Consider the following 23,616-nt stretch of genomic DNA (forward strand, 5'->3'; position numbering starts at 1 on the left):
ACTGCCCTCAAGTCTTCACGTTTGCCTCTCTTCATTGTGCCCACATCTTTCTGTTTCTCTTTCTCTTCCGTGTCTCCACCACCTACTTGCTCCTCTTGGCGGTGCTCACGGTCTATGAGTGTCAAAGATCATCTCAGGAGGGATATCGGGGTGCTATGTCCCACCTGTGCACTACACTAGGTCATCTTAGACATTGGTCTACCTCCTTCCAGGCCCACGTAGTGGTGCTGGACTGGTGGTCATCTCAGGCTCAGTTTTTTCAGAGAATCAGGGAAAGCTTCTGATTATTCAGATGTTCATAGGTCAGAACATTGAGCATAGGCATAGCCTCTCTCTTCTCTGCCACCTACTGGCACACATGTGACACAGCAGCCATGCCTGCAATGCCTCTAGGAGCAGTTTTCTTCTCATATCTAAATATCAGATTAATATATCTTCTCATTATAGTGATGGAATATTTGATTTTTTAAAATTTGTTGTTCTACTACAGAAATATCTGCTCTTCCATATCCATGGCTGCCTTATTCCAGGAAACACAAGTAGCCATGATGAACATCAGCTGATGAATGGATAATGAACATGTGGTATATTTATACAAAAGGAAATCATTCAGCTATTAATAAAAATGGAACTCACAGGTGAATGGGAGGATCTGGAAGAATCTTTTTGTGAGAGGTAACCTAGTCCCCGAAAGACAAACTTTACTTATTTTTTCTCATTTGTGCATATGAAGATGCTTTGCATCTTCAGGTCTGTGGCCTAGCAGCCTTCACAGGAAATGATTTACCACATGCATTTGTTTGAAGGGCTAAGCAGGAATGACAGAACACAAAAGGTTGAGTTGGGGTTTGTCCTAGCTGGCTTTTTGTCAACGTGGCACAAGTTAAGAGTCATTTGGGAAGAAGGAACTGCTTTTGAGAAAATGCTGCCCACCAGGCTGGCCTATGGGCAAGGTTGTAGGGCATTTTATTGATTAACAACTAATATGGGGGGGGCAACTCCTGGGGGAAGGGAGTGCCAGCTCTGGGGAGGTGTTGGTGAGTTGTATAAGAAGATAGCCTGGGCAAGCCATGAGGAGCAAGCTATAGGGAACAAGTCAGTAAGCAGTTTACCCCCAAAACCCTGACTAAGACAGGGTTGAGGAGGGGAGGGGGCTAGAGGAGAGAACATGGAGAGGGTTAAATAACACTAAAGACATTTTGAAAAGTTATATGGAAATCTATACCATAGACACACACACACACATAGACACACACACACACACACACACACACACACAGACACAAACACAGAGTTGAAATGGAGTTATCCTAAAATAGAGCAATAATGCCCCTACTAGACACTACAGGCTAACAAATAAAAAGACAAGTTCCAGAAACTGATTATTTCTTTCAGGGTCTTTGGCCAATGAGGTGCTAAAATCTTCCAAATTACAGTCTATTGCTATTGCCCTAGGTTGACCTCCAGAAGTCAACAGTAAGATCCTATTGCTGAAGATAACATATATTTGTATCATAAGATATTAAAAAATCAGGGTGATACTGATAGTTTTCATAGTACTGAAAAGCGCTATTCATAGAACATGGGAAAATAATCAGCAATCTTACACAGATGTGGACCCTGGCATCTAGAAAAATCTCTAGCCTGGAAAGTCACACTCACTGGTTCAATAGTGGCATGGACATCATAGGAATAACCAAACACTTTGTGATTGTATTTAAAGCTGCTTTACAAGATGAAGCCCATAGTTGACACCATTATCAGGCCAAGAAACCATGGCTAGTAGGTCTTAGACCCTAAAGGAGAATCTACTGCTATCATTCTGCCAAATGTAGCATTAAAATAACTCCTAATGACATTATTTAGACAGATCAATGCATTTCTAAATCCTCACCTAAGAAAGTTCTATTTGTGATTAGTGCAGAGACCCAAAGTTGGCCAAGACGCAGAGAGTAAGAGACTGCAGAATGCTCAGCCCTAAATGGAACATATGTTCCATACTCTCTCCTTCCAATGCTCAGAATTCACTGTGGCAGAGGAGTTGGAAAGAATGTAAGAGGCAGAGATGGTTGATAACTATGTAAGAACGATATTTTCTGGATACAAGAGGTCAGTTGTGAACTGAGAGTAATTGTGACAGACCTATATAAACTAAGGATACAAGACCTATATACGCTCAAACCAGACTCAATCTATAGAGAAGGGAATTGGGTATAAAATACCACCCCTAGTAGAGGAAGTATTGGCTAAGGATAGCTACCTGTAGAGGGAGAGTCAATTTTCTCTCAGAGAAAACTCACCACTGGTAAGTCAACCATGCTCCATTGGAAGACTGCACATCCAGGGACATTTGGGTCGCACAAATTGGTCTTGATAGGGTTAAAATAACAACAAAAGGAACTCGAGTGTGTATAGAAGTAGATCTGGATCTGGAAATAGCTGGAGGAATGGGTATATGTGATCAAAATACCCACAAAACTCACGAAGAACTAAAATAAAATATGCTGTTTGAGCTGCTGACTTGAGTGTCTTTACAAAGTAATTAAATGAATGTTGGCTTCAGATGAGAGGAAAATTTTCCAACCACTTCTGAAGTGGCCTTAAACATACTTCTGCCTCTTTGCACCAAACATTTATGTAAAGTGGCATTCTCAGAGTTGCTGACTATAAAATCAAAATATCAATCCACTCTGAAAAACATTGAAGATGCTCTATATTCTGCCGTATCAAATAGTCAGCCAAGATTTAATTCCTTATGTAAAACCAAGTACATCCACCTCATTAGCATGCAAATTTGCTTTTGTCTTTAGTGGTAAATTACATGCATACCAAAATAGTAAAATTATATGCATACCCAAGGATCATTTTAAAATAAGTTTCTCTATGATTTATTATTAGCAAATGTTTATGTGTATATCTAATTTGCAAACCTGTATCTCAGGATCACATGAAAATTTCTCTGTAAAAGCAACTTTTATTTGCCTGACATAATCGTCGTCTCAGAGGCTTACTGCTGAATAAGCTCACCCCTTCCAGTTCTTTCTGAACTCTTGCTGGCTGGTTCAACTCAGCTATTTTGGCTTAAACTCCTCTCTAAGCTAACCAATTTAATCTGGCTTCTCTCAGCATCTCATTGAATTGCTCTGCTTGGCCTCAAACTAACCCTGGCAATTTGTTCTAGTCTTCTGATTCCTTCTCATTCTCGGACTCCACCTGTCTCTACTGACCTGCACTGCGCTGCACTGCATGAACTCACAAACTCAACTCCACTGCAGTGCACACACTGCACTGAGTCCCAACTGACTGACTCACCTCCACTGCATTGAACTCCACTGATGGATCAGAGCTGACTGACACTCTCTCCCTGCCCTGGTCTTAGGTACTTTTCTCCTGAGGGTTGGGCATATCCTATCTCTGCCTCATTCTGTCAAATCTTTCTCTGATTCGCCACTTATAAATCACTTATATAAATCTGCTCCTCAATTAGATGCCATTGTTTGGGATTAAAGGTGTGTACTAAAGGTGTATCTGTAGTTCAGCCAGATCATACTGTAGTCCAGAACATACCTGCATTCTACCAGGATCATCTAGACCTAGAATGTCTTTGGGTGTAATCTCTTGTCAGAGCAGCTAGATTACAATTCCTCTACATTTCTCAGGTGAAAAGAAGTCATGAGCAGAAAAGTTTAAGAAGTCTTATACTGCAAAACATGTACAAATTATTGAGATGTATGGGTCTGAAGAGAATATGATGTCCATTCAGCAGGAGTAAACCCTGTGGACCATGCAGACTCCTGGCCTAGGACTGCACCTTGAAAATCTGAAATGATCCTACAGCTCCTTCCCAGTGTTTCCATAACAACACTGGGGCTACTGGACATGCAGCTAAGTGAACACAGAGAAAGCATGAAATTAGACCCAAATACACGATGTAGGAGAGCCTTGAAAAACTAGTCAGGCTGTGAGATGCGCTGGTGTCCTGGTGAGGTTCCTGCAAGGGTGCGAACATCAGAGAATTTCATGTCCATCTTTGGAATTCCTGTGCCATCTTTAATACCCATACTTTGTTATCTGAGGTCTTTTGGCATTTGGTTATCTATATTGGTTACTGTTGTGATTGAAATGAGACGTACCTTGTAGGTACATGTGTTTGGGCTCTTATGCTTGGTTTCTAGCTGGTGATGATATCTGGGAAGGTTATAGAATCTCTGGGAGGTGGCACCTTCCTGGCCCTAGATGTAGAGTCCCTCTTGGTGGGGTGTACCAGACAACAGGGAGGGAAAGTATGGAAACTGATGGACTCTATTCTCCTGAAACTGTGAGCTACAGAAGCCCTTTCTTGCTTCACTTCCTTTGTCAATGTATTTGCTCACAACAGTGCAAAAGAGACAAGTACACCTTCCAGTTTTCTGCTCATTCACCAACTCCTTCCTGCTCCTACTGTCAGTCAAGAATGGAATCAGTTGCTCAAGTTTGAAATTTGGTTGGCTTCCCTAAAGGTCCATGTATTGAAGGCCTGTTTCTACAGTCTGCTGCTACAGGGAAATGGTACTATCTTTAGGAAATGGGCCCCATGAAAAGAGCTTCTGAACTGGTATGAAGAGAGCAACCACCTTGATAATATACTTTTAAAATGACACCACTGTGTCCAGTCATTTAAAAAACCAACAATCTAGCAACTTTCCTCCTTAACTGATTCTTAAGTTCTGTCACAGTAATATAAATCCAACTAACATACTAGCCCTTTAACTTAGACATTTGTGGTGTTCTCTGTTGGCCCTCCTTGGATGTGGGTAATGCTGAGGTTCTGGGTAACGTGTGTACCTAGGATGCTACCTGATACAGAGTCATCCCAGTCTTTTCAAGAGAGATCTTGAAAACACATGTGTGAAAAGAAGCATAATCAACATTGGGAGGGGGATACTGCAACAGATGGGGCAAGTAGGAGCCCTGCCTAAGGGGTCAGAAGGTTACAAGAATAGGTACCTTGTGGGAATCTTAAGGTAAACAGTACATAGAACCCACAGGGATGGCTGAGGCTGGTAGTGATCTCACCAGGGCTCCATGCTCGGGCTCTTGTCTTTGGATCACTGTCAGCAGGGATCAGCAACGTTTCTCCTACTCTATATAAGGTAACTAAAGCAACATAAGTCATCCTTTTATGTGACTCTTAATTATTTTCCCTCCATGAATCAAGAAACTGTCAATAAGTGAGCTCTTCTCCCCTCTGCATGCATAACTAAAGCGCCATTCATCAGACTCCAAGCAGAATTATTGATGAAGGGTGCAAGGTTATTGAGAGCAATATAACAACATTATGTTGGTAGCGATGGATGCTTTACAGCTTTCAGGGCATTTTGTTGTCTATTAATTCTTCCAATCCTTCAAACTTCCCAGAAGCTATCTGATAATGGAGGCCATGACTTCTCATTCTTTCCACCAGGCTATTTCTGGAAGTGTTGATGTTGAGAAGGAGCTCTGGTCAAGGTGTGCACATGTACCTCTCGTCATGCCTATGCCTATTGCTCAGTTATACATACACACACACATACACACACACACACACACCCCACAAATGCACACTTGCACAAGAGAACATGAATTTGAGAGGGAAAAAATATAGAGATATATAGGAGGTGAAAAAGGGAGAAGGAAGCCGGGCAGTTGTGGCACATGCTTTTAATCCCAGCACTTGGGAGGCAGAGGCAGGCGGATCTCTGAGTTCGAGAGTTCGAGAGTTCGAGGCTAGCCTGGTCTACAGAGTGAGTCCCAGGACAGCCAGGGCTACACAGAGAAACCCTGTCTCGAAAAAAACCAAACAAAAAAAAAAGGGAGAAGGAAAGGTGAATTTGATAGTGGAATATCGATCGAGAGTCCAAATACAAAGGGAAATGATTCATCTTTCTCAGATTATGACTAAAAGTTGATTCAATGTCCCACCCTTAGCTGAGGAACTGTTGGTAGTTGATGGCTGCTGAGGGAGGCTGAATCACTTTTCTTTGAGCAGGTGTCATGCCCTGGTACGTGGCTTAAGTACCCATGAACTTATGAGCATAACTAAATGTACTTGGTTGGTTATAAAACAACATAAAAAAGACATGAAGTTGGGAGGAAGAGGTGTTGGAGAGGGCCTGAGGAGAGTTGGAGGCGGGGAGTAGGTGGTAGATATGTTAAACATGATGAAGATATTGTCATCTTGGGGCAAGTAGGTCATGTGGGAAAAGGGAACCACAGTTGATTGCCTTGATCACATTGTTCTGTGGCTATGACTAAGGGAAATTGCCTTGATTGATGAAGATGTGGGAGGGCTCAGCCTACTGTCGGTGGTACCAGCCTTAGGCAGGAGGGCCTGGGATGTATGAGAAAGCTGATGAGCATAATAATAAACCAGTGGGCGAGCCTGTGGTTTTTTCTTCAAGTTCCTGTCTAAGTTCCTGTCATGGCTTCCATTTATAACAGACTGTGAACTAAAGCAGAAATAAACTTTTGGTCAGAAGGTTTTGTCCCAGAAACAGAAAATAAATTAGAACAGATATATTGTACACACGTGTGAACATTTCAAAGATTAGATAAAGGTATCATCATTTAAGAAAAAGAAACAAAACTCAAGATGCATCATATATGTTGATACATCAAACAAAACTGTAAAGATTTCGAAAGACCATATTGGGAAATGTTTGAATAAACATATATTTCTAAGAGGGCACAAAAGTCAATACAATCCATGGACCAAAGGACAGCTAATTTGATGTCATGTAAATGATACCATTAGAGAAATGAAATGACAAGACTCAGACAAAATATTCAAAGAAAACATCTCTGACAGAGTTTGAAGAATATGTAAAGAACCAAGGAAACTCAATAAAATGATCGTTGCATTGCGAATGGCAAAATACTTGACCAACCGCTGTGCATTTTGGGGGTGTGGCAATGGCCAGTAGACACATGGGAAAAATGTTCACTTTAGCAGTTAGCAAGTAAGTGCAAAGAAAAATCACAGCGCGTGCCACTGTTGTCTCATAGAAGGTTAAAACCAAGAAACCTGGCCACACTCCATTTTGATAGGTAGGAGAGAAGTCAGCATAATCAGCTGATGTGCTATTCCTAATGTGAAAATGGAGTGTTCTGGTTCATGAAAAAACACAACAGCAGAAGGCAGTGACTTATGTGTTAGGTAACTTAAACATGGCCTTGCCCTTTGACTATGGCACGCCACTGCTGGATATTACCTAGAAAAAATGAGGCTGTGTGTCCATGTAACAATTAGTAACATAAATAGCACAGCAGCTTTCTTCATAACAGACAAAATGTGGACAAAATCTAAATGACTGTCAAGGCAACATGGACAAATTGTGACATGGTTAAACAATGTAAGCCTCCTGGCATTGAAGAGAAACAATTCACTCAGGGACAGTCCAAAGGAGAGAAATCTCACAGACTGCAGATCAAGGAAGCAAGATAGAGAACTTTGTGATGATGTCCATGTACATGAAGTTCTGGAGGAATCCACAAGTAACTAGCATACCCCAGTGGAAATACTTAGAACAATAGATGCTTGGGGAAGTTTAGAGACTGTGCTATAAGAAAAAGAGAAACTTTATGGAAACATGGAACAGTTCTAAATTATGAGATGTATCTTTAATTTTCAGCTTGACATTACCTAGAATCACTTGGGAAGATATTCTCAATGAGATGCTGTCTACTTCAGGTTGGACTGTGGACATGTCTGTAGGGAACTTATTTAAGGTACTTTATATAGGAAGACCCAGCCCACTGTGGGCAGTACCAGTCTCTAGGCAGGAGGTCTTGAACTATGAGTTGAGCATGCACACACTTACCTTTCCATGCTGTTTACTGTGGGTGTAATGTGACTTGTTTTACATTCCTGGTGCCTTGACTTCTTTGTTGTGGTGCACTATAACCTGAAATTTTGAGATAAAGTAAGTAACTTTTTGTTCAGATATTTTATCACAGCAACCAACATGAAATAAGACGACAAGGGGAGTGAGTAACAGACACATATAAATTTTTTTAGCTAAGATTTGCATGTGCCATTATACATGCATATATATATATAACACATATATATAATGTATATATATTATGTATATATATATGTGTATATGCACATGATTATATGCATATACATACATATAAATGTGTATATGTGCGTATGTGCATAAATATATGTATATATGTGCATGAGTATATATGTGTATATGTGTATACATATATGTGTATATGTGCATATATGTATATGTGTATATGTATATATAATAAAAATCACTTAGATAATGAAGAGATAGAGTGGTCAAAGACATAGATGGAATAAGAAAGGCAAAATATTCTTTCTGTGCACAGTAATACCCATGTAGCTCATAATCTAAGTCTTGCATATGATCCACGTATTTCAGCAACCACTGGAGTTGTGGGTAAGCAAGGCCAGAAACACCTCAGACTCATTACAGTGTTGATTTTGAATGCATTTTCCCTATGTGCATACCCAGAAACAAACAAGCCAAAACTGATAGGAAAAAAAAAAAAGAAAAAAGGTTGGAAACTGTTACAAGTGGGTGATGGATGCATAAATGTGTGTTAATACAGTTTTGCTTCATTTCCCTGGTTCAAGTATTTTCATTTATAATACAGACTGAGTCTGTTAATGGCACCTTGGGGGATTGGGCTTTTAAGAGTAGTTGCGCTATCTCGTGCATATATGCAGTGAGATATTTATCAATTTTGCATAAGCACTTCAGAAAATGCATAGCCCATTGAACCAAAATAGTGGGGGCAGGTTTTGAGCTTGGTGTGTGCTTTAGTTACTTATTTCATGGTCATAACGAGTATCTGATGGGAACAACTTAAGAAGGAAAGATTTCCTTTTCCTCACAGCTCCTGAGCACAGCCCACTGAGACAGGGAAGGCATGGAGGCCAGAGTATGGGGCGGCTGGTCACACTGCACCCATACACGGGAAGCAGAGGGAGGTGGATATCTGTACTCAGATAGCTTTCTACTTTTTAGTCTGAGTCCCTGTTTTGTGGAAGTGTGCCACCCACATCTAGAGTGGGCCATCCCACCACAATTAGGTTAATATAGACAATCCCTCACAGACATGCCCAGAGCTTGACTCTTGTGTAAGTCTAGATTCTCTTACAGTGACAAATCCAGGTTAACAATCCCAGCATACTTTACAGGACTTCCTTCTCCAACATGTGGCATTCTGGTAAGAGAAAAGGTAGATGGCAATGTGTCCCAGGTGTGGATACAGACAGGTCAGCAGTGAGATACAAACTTGGGTTTGGGAGGAAACATTCAGTGACTGGAGTGAGCAAGCTTTACTTTCTCACTTCCCCTCTGTCTTCGTTAGGGTTTTACTGCTGTGAACAGATGCCACGACCAAGGCAACTCTTATAAGGACAACATTTAATTGGGGCTGGTTTACAGGTTCAGAAGTTCAGTCCATTGTCATCAAGGTGGGAATATGGCAGCATCCAGGCAGGCATGGTAAAGGCGCTGAGAGTTCTACATCTTCATCTGAAGGCTGCTAGCCAAATACTGGCCTCCTGGTAGCTAGGATGAGAGTCTTAAAACGCATACCCACAGTGACACACCTACTCCAACAAGGCCACAACTACTAATTGTGCCACTCCTGGGCTAAGAGAAACCATCACACCCTCCAACTTCCTAGAAGTGCCACCCAAAGATAAATATTTTTTTAAAAAATTGTATTTCATTTTCATTTATTTTGTATTGTGTACAAATTTGTATAATTTGCATGTACAAATTTATTTTGTATGTGTATGTATGTACACATGTGACCCAGTACACAAGTTGAAGAAGCTGGTTCTCTCCCTCTACCATGTGGGTCTCAGGGATAGAACTCAGCTTTGTCAGGCTTGGAGATAGGTACCTTAATCCACTAAGCCGTTTCAAGAAGCCCAAAAATAGAAAATTAAATTAAATTAAATTTATAACACTAAAAAACAAATCAGGTATTTGTGTGTTTGTGTGTGTGTATTGCATTGCACATGTGTGTGAATGCATGCAGAAGACAGAAGACTACCTCAGCTATTGTTCTTTGGCTGTTGTCCACCTTGTTTTTGAGACAAGGTCTCTCATTGGAACTCCCTAGTAGACTAGACTAGGTTGACTGGCTAGTGAGCTCCAAGGATCCCTGTATGTTGGTTTTCTCAGTGCTGAGATTACAGGCATGCACCATCACACTTGGTCTAAGGGAAGTGTTTTCTGCGGATCAGAAATATTGATGAAGTCATGTAAAACAGCACAGAGATGGAAAAGTTAGAAGGATAAGAAACCATACAAAGGAAGAACAGGGAAATCTCTTTAGAAAAAGGTGGCCCAGGATTGGAGTGGTTGAGTGACTGAAGGGTGGGAACCTAGCCAAATGACCCCAGCATATGCTTCTAGTTGGCCCTTCCTTGTCTTTTAACCCATATGGAGTACTTACATGCTTTTATCTCTGGGTAGTGGTATTGGATGGACCTGCCATGCCTCAAGCTGTCACCATGTCTGTATGTCCTGACCTGCTCTCACATCCTGCCTTTCCTTCACACAGAATAACACACAGGTGCCCTTCTCAGCCAGCCTATCTCTGAGTCTCATACACAAGAATGAATGCTACTTCTCTGTCTTGATCTCTGTTGCTGTGATAAAACACTCTGACAAAAAGCAACATAGGGAGGAAAGGGTTTATTGCTCAAACACTTCCACATGATAGTCCCTATCAAGGGAAGTCAGGGCAGGAACTCAAACAGAAATCTAAGGCCAGAAACCGTGAAAGAATCCTGTTTACTGGTGCATGGTCTGGCTTGCTTTCTGGCTGGCTCTCAGCTCATACTTCGCTAGCATTCTTATACAGCCCAGGACTGCCAGCTTCAGGATAGTACCATCCACCCTGAGGTGAGCCTTCCTGCATTAATTAAAACAAAGACAATTCCCCACACAGGACCTCAGGCCAATCTGATCCAGGTAATTCTTGAACTGAGCCTTTCTTCTCACGATTATGAGCTGTTTCAAGTTGGAAATTAGAGCTAAATAGGACAAGCACAGAGCCAAGATCTTTCCAACATCCAGGAAGGCCATTACAGACAAACAAACACTAGCAAGCCTGCATCAGGCATGCTGGGAGAGCCACATGAAGGCATAGCGGACAGAGGAAGGCAACGGCTTTCCTATGGCATCATAACATCACATTATTAGGGAATGGACAAGATAATCCTCAAGCACAACAGTAACAGAATCCATAAACATTGAAATAAACCTCATTATAAATGCATAATGTTTTATGACACCCCCATAAAACAGTTTAAAAAGTCACGAAAAGATATAACAAGATGGGCCAGAGCACATTTTTACGTGAAGAATTCTGCTGCTTTAAAGATGTCAGGCCTGAGTCTTGGCCACCTATGCCTGTGAAGTCTATCCTACTTCAGCAAGGTTCTAAGAATGTCCAAAAAAAAAAAATAATCATGAAGTTTAATCTGGAAAACAGAGTGTTTAAGAGTGGCAGCTGAAGTGATCGGATATAAGAAAAATGGGAATGGATTAAACAGACAAATAGAGCAACAGAGCAGACGCTTCTTGAAATAGACACACATTCAGTCCGTAACACACATGACTTTTCTAATCAACAGGGGGAAAATCGATGCAACAAAAAGTTTAGGGCCAATTAACTACCTGTAGTAAAATTTCCAACCTCCGAAGATTTAAGAGAATAAAACTAGGATCTATTTATCTATCTCAAAAATTACTTTACATGTATTTAATGAACATGTGTACCATAAAGCTACTAAATAAAAATATGTAAATATATGTATAACATTGGAAGAGACTTTATGTAGACATATTTCTTAAATAGACACATTGCACAAGCAGAGAGTCTTAAACAGACATAAAATGTCTTTAAAAATCCATAAAGTGAAGACTGGTCATTTGATTGACAATCTGAATGTCTCACGTGACGCCATAAACAAAGATAAGACGAGAGTTTTCAGCTGCGGTCAGGATTAAACAACACAGTGAGCATTTAGTTTCTAGGTGACCCAAGAGCAAAAATCAGAGAGAGTATGTAACTCCATGGTGATCAGACCTCAGAAACAAGCAGAGCATCCAAACCAGACTGGCTTCTGCTCTGGTGCTTGTGGTACTGACTTACTGTGTGCAAGATTCTGGATTCAGTTTTTAAGACAGAAAAGAGTCCTGGGGAGATAGCCCGGTTGGTGAGTTACTGCTACTACCATGCAAACATGAAAGCCTGAGTTCAGTCCCCAGAACCTACATGAAAAATGTTAAATATGGTGGCAGCTGCTTGTAATCCCAGAGCTGAGGGGGCAGAGACAGGCGGATCTCTGAGACATGCTAGCCACCTAGGATAACCTACAGGTGGGTTCTAAGGCAATAAGAGGCCCTGTCGTAACACAGGTGAGCATTGCCTGAGACACAACACCTGAGACTGTCTTCAGGTTCCCACACATAGCATGCACACACACAAATACCTGTATACCTAAGGTACCTATGTTTGTACACAATGTGTGTGCCCACGCATACCACATCAGACAGTTTGAGACTGGGCTAGTATGCATAAAACCTTGGACTTCATCCCTGGTCCCACATAAGCTGGAAATGGTGACTTGTATCTGTAATGCTAGCACTTTGAAGGAGGAAGCAGGAGATTCAGAAGTTCAAAATCGCCCTGCTTGGGAGACAGGGGGACAGAAGTCATACTATATATTTCAGAAGAAGAGAAACAAGACAACAGAGAAGCAGCTCTGGTGGATTCCAGGAGGAGACAGGACTCTAATTTGCCTTGTATGACCTGTTTTATATGGCCCCAGCTGCCTCAAAACTTCTGGTCCTCCCCATCTGCAGAGGGCATGGGCACTGGCCTAGTTTACAAAGTGTTCTACTGGTTCAGTCACTGCCCACTGTGAGTAACTCCCTTTGCAAGCACTGGGCATCTTACAACACTCGTGTCTTCTACCAGCAGTGGTCAGTTCTAGGATCTTGGGGACCATAATTCCATACAGGCTTACCCTCCTATCTCTCTCAACCTACAGTCCAAATTAGAGAAGACTAACCAATGTTTTGCAAAACTAGGTTGGGCTAGAACTTGCTGGGCTTGTCTTCTTTTCCACTTCCTTTGAACTCAGCTGAATGAATGTTTTAAGCAAATCAGTTCTTACCGTCATAATGTTCCCCTGTGGGCACTTAGAGAGTTGTTCCAGCAGAGCCATTTGGGCATGAGTAGACTTAAAGGCATTTGAAGGTTATAAGGAGAAAGAAGCACTAGAAGATGTCAAAGAAAGTCAAAGTGAAACCAGGAGAGTTAGGAAGGAAACCCCACAAGCCATGGGGTTTCCTAACACCAGAACTAGAAGATGACAGAGATGGGGGTAGGCTGGGCGACATGTTTCCCTCATGATATGGGACAAATGAGGCTGCTGTCTCAGTTTCTTTTTCTGTTGATGTGGTAAAACACTCTAACCAAAGGAACTTAAGGGAGAAGGGGTTCATTTTAGCTTGTGGTTTAATACGCATCCATTACAGTGGGGAACTCAGGACAGCAGGAGCTGGAAGCAGCTGTTCATATTGTATTAGAAGGAGAGAGGGAAATGGGAGGGTCCTATGTACAATGAAGATGAGTTAATGGAGTCAATCCCCACAGGGCAGCTCGGTATTGACAATCCTTCATTGAGACTCCTTTCCCAGATGACTTTAGAGTTTATCAAGAGGACAACTCACACTATCACGTTATGGTGTGTGTGTGTGTGTTTGCTCATCTTGCTTTTGGTCATGGTGTTTCATTAAGGCAATAGTAACTCGAAGACACACCTGGATTGTTATGAAGGCATTCTCTCAAGGAAGAAAAATGGTAGTTTATCAACTCCACATCCCTTTCAGGTGTGTAGGCACATGATTCATGGGCTTCTATTGCTGCTCTTACTTGGAGCCCCACAAATATCAGGAACCCATTTCTATTACAAATATCAATCCTCAGAGAATAAATGTGCATTCTGTATGTATTTAAAGGCTTTCATATGTTAAATTCAGGGTTGTGAGCAAATGTCTACTCTTGCCTGGTTTGCCACCTATCCCAGCATTGAGGTCCATCCTCTTTACATGGAAAAACTTAAAAAAATAGTCTATGGTCCTTTGAACAAAACAGACTGCCATCTTCATGCCTGGCTTCATGTGGATCCAAACTCAGTTCTTTATGCTGTGCACAAGCTCTCTCTCCAGCACTGAGATACAAGGTTGTGTTATTTTGTCTCAATAAAAGAAAGCCTTTAAAGTCCAAAGAGTGAAGATCTTGTCCTTTGTCTATGGCTAATACCAAAGAAAGAATGAAGACATTTTGCATGCGGATGACTAAACTGAGAATCTGGGAGATCCTGATGGTGTGACATAGTTTGATGACAGCAAGAAACAGGGGCCATGAAGCTTTGACTACGCAGCTGACAGCTAGCATCTGCTACCATGGGGAGTTGTGTGCACCCTCCTTTGGCCTTCCCAGCTTCCCTTTTGGCTTCTATCTTCAAGACAGTGTCACTAGTATCTCTTCCTAAGGGCACTCATTGGCACTGAGCACTGCTGGAATTTGTTGGAACTTTGTGTAGCTGTGGTACTTACAGGAAACATGTCTGCTGCTCAGTGGACTTCTCCTTCCATCCCACCCTTTCTTACTGGCTCTCTTTGGAATGCTCAAAGAACTCTGCGCTATTATCTTACCCTACTTTCTCTGCTTTCCCTTACAGACCCCTAGGAAATGCTACTCACTTTCAGGCAGGGCCTTTCCGCATCAGTTAACATAATTGAGACAGTCCCCCACAGCCATGCCCATGGCCAACTTGATCTAGACAGCTCTTCACTGAGATTTCTCAAGAGACTCTAGCTATCACATAAGCCACCAACTATGCCTAAGGCTTTCCATCACAGGGGGTGGGGCATTATTTCCTATTGTCCTAGCATATAGAGACTCACTCTAAGCACGTACAAATACACTTGGGTACCACTTCTTGGCAGTTTTCCATTCTAATTTTTAATCATACAAATCCATTTGTCACCGGTAGCCACATACATTTATTCAACGTCACGTGTAATGATGAGAATGTTCCATCAATTCCTTAATTTTATTTCCACAACAACCTACGGAAGATTTGTTATCACAATTTCCATATTGCAAGCAAGAAGACAGTTTGAGAAAGATTTAAGGACGTGGCTTGTTGTAACATGAGACATTAAGGTGAAGCTGAGGATGGAGAGGATGCATTCTTTTGATCATGAGCACATTTCGCCTTGGCTCTGACATTTCCTGCTTACACTCTGGACTTTTGAAGCTATTTTTAACTGCACACTGAGAAGTCCCCAGACTCTCTAGGCTGCTGTTCGTTTTCACTGGCTTCTCATGAACACAAATTCAGTGTATTTGTCAAGAGACATATGCATTCTTCTGGGGGTGCTGTCTTGCTGTCTTGCAAGGGTGTGGCAGATCAGTAGGTTACAAGGATAGACGGTTAGATGCCTGTGTAGGTGATCATTCTGATGACTAGTGCACGTCGTAAGAAGGCAGTGTCTTGTGCCAGGAAAGTCCGGGCTGGTGGATGCTATTTGACAATGGTCAGGTTTTTCAACCTTTGTGATGTATATTTGTAAAAGACCACCAGGAAACTCCATCGTTCTGTAACAAGTGAAAGACCCCTGAAGTGACTCTTAGCAAATTCTGGAGGAGAAATGGGGAAAAGGATCAGAACAGAGGAGAGGGTGACTTGAAGCGGCAGTTGCAGACATAGTGGTTTAAATCGAGGGACAAATGGAGGAGACTGATGGATGTCCAAATGATAGAGCTGTGAGGTAACCTATTGCTGATGGCTCACCGTCCTATCTTCCTAGAGTCAGTATGTCTTGTAGCATGTGTCAGTTTTCAAGCCTCTATTGGTTCAAGCTGGCTTAAAGAGGAAAAAGGAAAGATTCAAGTGTGGTTGAAAGAAGAAACAGGGAAAGGCTGGGCATGGTGGCTCACGCCTTTAGTCTCAGCACTCAGTAGGCAGAAGCAGGCAGCTCTCTGAGTGTAAGGCTAGCCTGGTCCACATAGTAAGTTCCAGGATAGCCAGGGCAACACGAAACAAAACAAAAGAAAATAAACAGGGAGGGACATTTTTTTTTCTTCTTCCCTGAAATGAACCTCTGGACACACTCCGTGGTGTGTGTGTGTGTGTGTGTGTGTGTGTGTGTGTGTGTGTATGCCAGTATGTCTGTCTGCTTTTTGTCTGTAGTTCCTGGTTCATACTTCCCAAAGCACTTCATATTTCTTCAGTGACTAAAACAATGAACAGTCTTTTTAAAAAGTGGTTTGCCTTTTATCCTTGGTTCATGCAGAAGCTTTTAAACTGCTCCAGAGCAGTGCGGGTAAAAGGTCATCCTGTTGAAATGTCGACCCACCTCCAGAGACTACCAGAGAAAGCAACTTTCCCTCTGATTTTGCTTTGCCCTCTTCTATCTGCTCATTTTTCTTCCCAAAGCAAGCCACAGAAACTAAAATTCTTTTGCCTGACACAGTCATGGAAACTAAAAATAGTTTCCAATCCTCCATGTCTGTCTTGGAGCTGACCATAAAGAAATTGTTTTTACCTATCTCATTTAATAGTAGTGTCTAGGGTGGGAGAACTGGATTCTGGTGAAGGAAAGGCCATCCAGATACTGGCCCACCTGAAGATCCATCCCACATACAGACACCAAACCCAGACACTATTGTGAATGCCAAAAAATAATTGCTGACAGGAGCCTGATACAGCTGTCTTCTGAGAGGTCCTGCCAGATCCTGACCAACACAGACGCGGATGCTTGTAGCCAACCATCGGACTGAGCACAGAAACCCCAATGGAGGAGTTAGGGGAAGGACTGAAGGAGCTGAAGGGGCCTTATCTGGCACCAATGGGAGGGGAGGCCCTTGGTCCTGTGAAGGCTTGGTGCCCCAGTGTAGAGAAATGCTAGGGTGGTGAGGCGAGAGTGGGTAGGTGGGTGGGGGAGCACTCTCATAGAAGCAGGGTAAGGGGGAATGGAATTAGGGGTTTCTGGGGTGGAACCAGGAAAGAGATAACATTTGAAATGTAAATAAATAAAATATCCAATTAAAATTGTAGAGGGAAAAACAACAAAAAGACTAGTAGAGTCTAAGACCCAATTTTTATAAGTTTCTGTCCTGTTTGTTTGAGGAAGGAGTGAGCACAGAGTGCCTAATTAATTGGTTTCTTGGCTTTCTCCAGTCTACCAACCCTTCTGGCCAGCCATGATTCTACTTGGCTGACCTTGATTAAGTCAAGATTATGAAATGAACTTGAGGCTCTTTAGCTCACTGAAGCCATGGAGCCTTATAGGAAGTCAACAAGAATTTACCCACATGCAGAGAGGATCTCAGACCTTGACTCCACAGGAAGAAAATGTTCCTCTGCCTAGGCCCCTTTAGAACTTGCTTATATGTGGCAGGGGAGTTGGTCAGGGAGAAAGAGCATCAATATTAATCAATGAAAGAAAATAATGGAAGGAAAAAGACTGGAAACTACAAGTCAGAGTATATTCAAGAAAAGTCCATCAGAAAAGGCCAGAGCTATGTAAATAACCAGTAAGAGACTTAAACTCTCAACTTGGGATATTTGAGTTCTGGATCTTCCCGGGCTATCTGGCCCACTTCTCTCTGGGGCACTTCCATTGTTGGCACTCATTTATCTCTCTTAAACTGTATTTCTAAAGGCCAGGGCCCAGAGGTAGACCAGCAACATGGTTGAGATGAGAACTTTGGAGAAATAGGAAGCCCATAGTATCAGAAAAAGCATTCTTAGGTTTTTCCCATCATCTTAAGAAAGATACAACAAGAAAAAAAAAATAAAATAAAAGAATGAATGAATGAATGAACGAATGAAAGTTATGCTATTTTTAGTCAGGACTCAGAAAAGCAGTCTGACACACTAGAACCTCATAGGGGGTTCCTGTAGGAATTGTGTTAGGAGTCCCTAAATTCTGAAAAGAAAAATACATTGTCTCATTAAAGGGATAGTTATTTCCCTATTTCTTTAGCATGGTTTATGGTATACCTGCCTTCCTAGCAATGGTCCTACCTTCTGGAGGCGTGGTCTGTTGGCCAGGTAACTGATCAGTTCAAGTGGATTAGGTCTTTTATGCTTTGGTCACTTCAGAATGTAAGGTCTTCTCACCAAGGACAGAGAAATACTTTTCCATAATGGGCCCCACAAATTCCCAATAAAAACTTTTCAGAGGGGGGATGTTACAGCATCTCCCCTCTGAAGAGTTAGCTTTAAACCATTTAGAGCCAGGTCAGATGTCACAACACCCAAACATTTCTGGTATTTCTGGCATCCAATGAAGACATGACCAAAGACATTTATGGAGCTGCTGTTTCTAGGGTACCTTCCCTGCCTGCCTGTCCAGTTTATGCTTTCTGTTTCCATGATCACAACCTGGCATAAAAGGGATTCTCTGCAATCAGGCTCAAAATACAGAACCTCCATCTAGACTGTGACATGTGCCATTTTGTTACTGTAGTTATGGTATAGGTTGCTGTTTCCAGGTTCTTGACCTTTTATTCAAAGACCCTAAATAAAAGTTCACACTAGTTTGTAAAGCAGCAAACAAATTTTATTCATAGTGAAGTGACAGAGTGTTCAGATATACTGTCAAGAGTTACTGTGGATGCCATGGTTGAGTGATGCTTCCCATAGGCTCAGCTATTTAAACACTTGGTCCAAGGTTGGTGGCTATTTGGGAGGTATAGGAGGTGTGGCTTTGATGGAAGAAGTGTGCCTCTGGAGGTGGGGGAGGGGCGGCATGCATCTTTGAGAGTTGAACCTTGTACAACTACCAGTTCTTTATGTTTCACGATCATTTGAGGATGTGTACCTTCAACTTCTGTTCCTGCTGCTTGCTGTTTGCTGCATGCCTTACTGCAAGCATAGACTTTAATTCTTTCAGAACCATAAGCTAAAATAAAACCTTCCTTTATAAGTTGCCTTTGTCATAGTTTCTTTTTATCCCTACCACAGGAGGCCACCCGAATGAGGGTATTCAAGGGCCTTGGTTATAGTTTGGGACTTTCCTTTATGGATGTAAGGATAACTTTGTTACTAAGGCTTAAGTTTGGGTTGGTCTCTATTTAGATTGGCAGTTTTGAAATTAGGTAACATTTTTCCCACTATGCTTGTGCCTCCTTGTAGTGCATCTGATCTTAAGCACATGCCTGCCCAATCATGTGTTGGCATAAGATGATAAGTAGGGAATTGTCGTCCTAGGTTGTTTCTGTGTTGTTGTGATAAAACAGTATCTATACTAACTTGGAGAAAAGGGGTTTGTTTCATCTTATACTTCCACATCACAGTCCATCATTGAGGAAAATCAGGGCCAGCTTCTCAGTGAATTCAAATGGGCCACGACAATTTACCAATTGAATGCAGGTTATACAAGTATTTTCTAGATGAGAAAAGAAAAAGATTCTTCATGAAAGCAGAGAGGTCTTTTACCTCTCATAGTCTCAAGGAAAGAGGGCGAGCCTGCTAAACAACAGAGAACTTTTAATCTCGTTATTTGATTTTAGTTTTGAGACAGGGTCTCACTATGTATCCCAGGCTGGCCTGGAACCTACAGTCCTCCTGTCTCAATGTTCGCGGTTTGAGGGTCACATGCTTGTCTCAGCATGGAGACCATTTAGTTGGGGCAGGAGGCATGTGTGCTGATCTCATGTAGTGAGAGTGAGAAGATGAGGGACAGCTGTGCACGTCTTCTGCTATTCTCATTCACCGATTGGCCTCCAGATGCATTGGCTGTGAAGAACAGGTCTTAGGAACATCTCTCTTGCTGCTCTTCTCTGAAGCAAGAAGCAGCAGCATTGGCCTTTTCTATTTTTCCATAGAAGACAGAAAGTAGCATTGTCAGAGAAAAGAGGAAGACCCTTTGTCCCTTTCACCACAGCCATTCACGCTGCTGCCAGATATTCTTGTAGCTGATGGGGATTCCTGTCAGATATTGTCCCCTGGATATAATCAATGCTACCCACATTCTCTAACTCCCATTCCCTCAGTAGACTCTGCAGGAAATTTGCAGTTCAGCGGGAGAACTTGGTAACACTCCTGTCATCACAGTTAATGGAAATGGTACAGTTTAGTCTTTACACTCTAGGTGGAAACCGGCATCCCTAGCGCTATGACAATGTTCCTCCCCATTACCTCTTAAAGAGCACAGTGGAATGCCCAAGGAGACGTGTCTGGGGGTGGAGGTTAGGCACGTGTCTCATCAAAGCCAAATCATATGTTCGCTTTGCCCTGCCATAAGCTTGCATCTGATTTAGTCACTTGAAACTGATTATGTGTAGCCATACGGGAGTTGGGGGGAGGATAGGGTAAAGGAGGGAGTCAGTGTGTCACATGATACAGCTTCTGTCTCTGAAGTCCCGTTCTGGATCACCATTTCCTCTTTCAAACAGAGAGGAAGAGGGTGTCTCTTTCTGGGAAGGTGGCTTTCTGGGTTAGTGGCCCTCCTTGGGGGACAGTAATGGCCCAGAAAGTTCCTTTTAAAAGCTCCTTGAGTGCTTCATCCTGTCTAATGACTCATAGAAAAAGAGAGTCCCCTATGGGGTGCGGAGAGGGCACCAATCACAGACAGTGTGACAGCACTGCATCCCCAGAGTTGGGGAAGATCCTTAAAAATGTGTCCTCTCCAAGAAAAGGCTAATGGCCTCATTTCTTTCGGCTACAGAATGGGAATCCTTCCTCCAGAGGCCGACACTGTGAATGTCAACACACTGATGAATGAATCCTTTTAGCAATAACTCTGCCTCCCTGTCAAGCTAGAGGAGAAAAAGGCCTTTTTTTGCAAGCCCAGATTGCAACTTGATGGGGGTCTCTTCTCCCTGGGAGACTCCTTTGGCCTGGTCCTAATGCAGAGTCTGTGGGATTTCTGTCCCAGGATCCAGGATGCTACAAACAAAACATGAACTCAATGAGCCTGTTCTGCCAGAAGGCTATTTTCAAATTGTGGTGCTGACTGAGACCCATAGGTCATGATCAGTGGGCTCCTGAAAGAGAGGGGGGGCAGGGGGAGGGAGGGAGGGAGGGAGAGAGGGAGGGAGGGAGGGAGGGAAGGAAGGAGAGAAAGCAGGAGGATAAAAAAGGCAGGCTATTTATAGAGCTTAGCAAACTCTACTAGAGGAACTGAAATATGTTTTGCTTCTAAAATACCATGTAAGAAAATGTTTATGCCAGCAGTCTACTTTATGCTTTTCTTTCTTTATTCTTCAAGAGACAACTGAGAAAAGTGCATATTTAGACCAGACAAAATGGCATGTCCTAAGGAGTCTTGAAATAAGGGCTCAGGTTAAGAACATTTAGAAGAGATTGTTGGCGCTTTGGAGAAACCACTCCGAGCTGCACTCTGGGTAGTTGCAAGTGTATTTCCACTCCTGCAGAAGCTGGTAAGATCATGGCCCATCTGTTGCCCACACTTCTCTGTGAGGAGCAGAAACTGAGTCAATTTGGTGTTGGCCTGATTCTTGGCTACTGAGGGATCTGAGTGGTCCCAGCACACTGTCAGTGTGTCTGGCTTCTCCACACCTGTGTCATCAGTATTCTATGACTCACGGGCAGAGCTACTTGAAATGCTCCAGGATGAGCTACTGAAGACGAGCATCATATGTTCCAGTAGCAACAGAGCCAATAAAGGAATCATTACCATGCCACCTGCCTCTGTGGCACACGGCAGAAAGCACCAGACAGGAGGGGAGAGTAGCGCATCTGCTGCAGTGATGTCAGGAACCAGGACTGGGGAAACTCTATTCCTGGGTTTGCTGTCAGATTTCTGACAATTTAGAATGTTACAGCTAGCCCCAAAATGTACACAAGTGTATTTATTTAAACAAAACTATTTTTAGGGGCTGGGGATGTGGCTAAGTTGGTAGAGTACCTGATTGTCATGTGCAAGACCTTGGGTTAGAACCCTTAGCACTCTACAACTTACACATGGTACCCCTGTAATCCCAGTACTTGGGAGGTAGAGGCAGGCCATCCTACAGCAACATAGGGAGTTCCAGGGTAGCTTGGGATACATGAAACCCTGCATCTGAATAAATAAATAAATAAATAAATAAATAAACATTGCACTTTACAGTAGTTTCAAATTTCTACAACAATTACAAAATCTCCCCAGTCTATTCATCCGACTTATTAGGAACATCTTACATTAGTATGGAACATTGGCTATAACTAATGAGCAAATCTTGATATATTCCTATAAGGTAAGGCCAATGTTGTTCATATTCCTTTGGGTTTTGTCTAATGGTCTTGTCATCTTCCAGGATCTCATTTAGGATACAAGATTTATTTGACACACCTCTTTCCTGCTCTTCCCAGTCTGTGATATTTCCTTGTCGTCCTTGACTTGTTTCAGATGACCTTGGCAGCTTTGTGACATATTGGTCAAATGATGTTGAGAATGTCCTTTAACCTGAGTTGATCTGATTTCCCATGATTACACTGAGTCACGGGTATGGGCGAGGAAAACCATGAAGAAGAGTTTCTATCACACCTCATCAAGGGTCAGTGGTGTTGCCTGGCTCATTACAGTGGCTGATCATTTGTCACTCTTAATGAAGTGGTGCTTGTCCAGTGTCCCTCTCACTAGGTTGCTCTGACCTCTATCCTTTCCATATTCCAGTTCTGGAGAAGAAAATCACAGCCAGTGGCCCACACTTCAGATTTTCCTCACACTTCATTCCCTGTATGATGGGACAGCTTCTTGACTCATTCGGATACATCCTTAATTTCCCCAAGATCTCATCATCCCAGCAATAAGACTTGAATGTTTCTCAGCTTCATTTCTTTAAGATTCAGTAAGCCACTTTCAACAGAAGGATTAGACCAGCGCCTGCCACCTGGTGCCCAGGATGGCAATATGACGAAATGAGGCTTAGGGTCTGTAAGGCTGGGTGTGGGTAAAGCTGGCACATCAGAGCAGGCATAGAGCGTTCTTCCACTCTGAGTGCTGGCAGAGCCTGCAGAATCTGAATTGAAGAGAACCAGTTCTCCCCGATGATTCTAACATTGCCAGTTCTAGGGCTACACCTTTAGGACTAGAACCTAGCCATAGAGGAAGTCATGCTGTTGGTGACTCTTGATATGTGTTGGGCTCTTCTGAATGGTGCTGTTAGATATTTTTTTTTACAGTCTTATTTGGAGATTTTTGTTGTTCTTATTCATTAGACATGATTTTATTTAGTTTTAAAGTTTTAATTTTATTTATTTATGTACAGTGTGTGTGTGTGAGTGTGTGTGTGTGTGTGTGTGTGTGTGTGTGTGTGTGTGAATGTTTAGCATATCTGCATTAATGCCACAGTGCATGTGTGGAAGTCATAGAACAACATGTGGGACTCAGTTCTCTCCTTTTATCATGTGAGTCTTGGCGCTCACATTCAAGATATCAAGCTTGACAGCAGATGCCTTTACCCACAAAGCCATCTTGCTTGCCCTCAACCAATAATTTTAATCTCTAGGTTTTTTAAGTGTTAATCTCTTAAGCACATATCTTTATCTTTATACGT

General features: G+C 42.3%; 1 non-coding gene across 1 annotated transcript; it reads right to left on the reverse strand.

The window, feature by feature from the left end:
- Positions 1–268: 268 nt before the first annotated feature.
- LOC114627638 lies at positions 269–400 on the reverse strand. Its single transcript, XR_003712387.1, has one exon. It is a non-coding gene; the product is annotated as a small nucleolar RNA SNORA17 (small nucleolar RNA).
- Positions 401–23,616: the final 23,216 nt, after the last annotated feature.

The sequence above is a fragment of the Grammomys surdaster genome, unplaced genomic scaffold (genome assembly GCF_004785775.1).
Source record: "Grammomys surdaster isolate TR1022 unplaced genomic scaffold, NIH_TR_1.0 255, whole genome shotgun sequence".
Taxonomy (NCBI): Eukaryota; Metazoa; Chordata; class Mammalia; order Rodentia; family Muridae; genus Grammomys; species Grammomys surdaster.